Genomic DNA, 2,759 nt, shown 5'->3' on the forward strand with positions numbered 1-2,759 from the left:
GCGCCTTGATCCCCTCGTTGTTTCCGATGCAAACATGCCTTGTTAAATTAAGAAATTATTATTCTAGGAGATGAAATCATCTATATATTAATATGCATGTGAAAGTAACGGATACCCACTCCAAAACATACTGTTCTAAAAGCGTTGCTTAATACAAGCAAGAAAACAAATAGCAAGTTAAAGTGCAAGTTCTATATAATAATCAAAAGTGATGACTTTGGAAAATTCCAATTTAATTTTGACGATGAAAAAAACATTATTGAAATATTTAATTATAAAATTATTAATTTAATTTTCATTAAACATGTGTTAATTAATAATTTTGTGATGTAGTTTTCATTGGGCCGAAAATAAGATTCTGGTGCAAGATCAATTCAACCTTGATATTAAAATTATTGTGATTATAGTGGCTGAAACCATTGGGCCGAAAATTAAATGATTTGATGCAAGTCCAAATGTAAATCTATTCAGCATGGGTATAAAAATTAAAATGATTGTATGGCTGAATTGTTGTGATATTAATTGGGCCAGAATGAATTTTGTTGCTCCAAGTCCAATTATGTTTTATGCTAAGTATTTCTCATGCATGATCCGAAACCAATCCATCCGGAAAGCAAATGTTATCATTTGCTAAGACCTTCAACGGATCTCTTCTCTAAGCATGTGATGGAACTCAAAATTTTATTGAGATAAGTTAATGTATGGGAACTATGAGAGAGAATGTGTCATTGATTTGATTGAAAACATCAATGGTGCACGCTAAACCACTGGGGAAGTAAAAGCAATCCCACTTCAATTAATTTGATTCATTTAATTGCTTTTCTTCTAGCTCTATCTTCTCTCTCATTTCTTTCTTTCTTTCGGTCAATACCCAGAAAACCATGGAAGTAAAAATGAGCTACCAAAAGAAAGGAAAAGCACGTCTCAAGACCATCACAATAATGGCAAGAAAACATAAAAAATGTAGTGGCTAAGATTCTTATCACTTGTAGTAAGATTTTGTGATGAGATCTTAGCTCATCCGTACCAAAAATGGATGAAGAAGATTCAGCCAGCCAGGAAGAGATTCTTGGAGGCATGGCTTGTCTTTGATTCTACTCAACCACCACAGGAAGTAGTTAGAGTGGCGAAGTGATGGAAGAGGCAGAGATTGAAGCAGAAGAAGCCATCATCATCATGAAGTATCAAGGGCCAGAAATCCATCTTGGAGAGCAAGCCAAGGATGGAGCACTCAGATTGATGAAGGGTGATGACCAAGGAAGGACTAGAGGTAATTGCATGTTGGGTTTTGCATGGTTATCTCTTCTCTCTCTGTGTGGCCGAACCGGATCTGTTTCTTGGAGAAGAAGAAGTTGGCTTAGTTTTTTACTTCAAAAGTAGAGGCTCCCCTCTTCTATAAAAAGAGAGAACAGCCACTGTTTGGAGCAAGGAGAAAGTTTGAGAGTGCAAGGCACAGAATTCTCAGAGCTACCTGAGCTAACAGTTTCTCTTCTCCTTCAATGTATTCTGTTTAGTATTTTTTTGTTTAATTTTGTCATGTCTTGAGTCTCATGGAAAAAGGCAAACAATGAGGTTTGTATGAAAAAGTCATAAAGCGGAAAAAGGCAGAGAGTGCAAAGTTAAAAGAAAAAGTTATAGATGTCCTTAGAGTTCCTTTGTTCATCTATGTTGTGTTTCATGATTCTGTGGGAATTCCCTTGTAAGTTGGGTTAGCACTTTACAGATTGTAATCAGAAAGATTATAGTGAAATTCCATCATGTTTGTGATGGAGACTGGATATAGGCTGCACTGCACTTAGCAGCTGAACCAGGATATATCTGGGTGTAATTTTCTCTCTTCTCTACTCTATTTCTGTTTCTACTGCACAGGAGCAAAAACAAAAAATATCTCGTGTCAAGTGACGAGACAAAAAGAAAAGGTCTCGTGGCTAGGGACGAGACAAAAGAAAAAGTCTCGTAGCTAGTGACGAGATAAAAAGACAAAAAGTTTCCAAAGTTGGTTTTAAAAGTCAGCAAGTTTTATCAAGCAAAAAGAGGGCTAAGATTCAACCCCCCTTCTCTTAGCCACTTATAACCATCAAAAATATATTGTTCTGGTTAGAAATAAGAGAATAATTAAAAAAAGTGATAGTGTATTATTAAACGTGCGTCAAAAAATACAATATATAAAGGTATATATAAGCGTTAGAAGAATTAAAGTAATATAAATATAAATGATACTAACTGGTCTTAATTAATCCTAATTATACTTTAATATTCTGTTGCAAACTCAAGTAGGAGCTAAAAATATTATCTTGAATTTAGATATTAGAGTTCGAAAACGAATAGGATAAACTTTGGTAAAGATATTTGCTGATCCATTGTTTCAATAGCTATGAGACGAACAACATCAATGAAGAGACATTACCGAACAAAGTAAAAATCAATTTCAATATGTTTAGTGTGTTCATGAAAAATATCATTATGGGAAGTATATTTTTTATTTTTAAAGTTTGTTAAAAATTTTAAAAGTACTTTTAAATTTTGTTTTGTTTCAATTTGTCCTAAAAAAATTTTATTTACATTAAATTTACTCCTAACGACTAATTTCTTTAAAAAGATATGACCAATTCAAGAATAATCTCATAAAAACAATTTTTAACATAAACAAATTAAACATTATTTATCATGTATTATTTTTGGATAAGATCTAAAATTTAGTTGTCAAAAATATATTTTATACAAATAAAATTTTTTTTGAAATAATTAAAACAAAATAA

Source organism: Arachis ipaensis, chromosome B02 (assembly GCF_000816755.2).
Source record: "Arachis ipaensis cultivar K30076 chromosome B02, Araip1.1, whole genome shotgun sequence".
Lineage (NCBI taxonomy): Eukaryota > Viridiplantae > Streptophyta > Magnoliopsida > Fabales > Fabaceae > Arachis > Arachis ipaensis.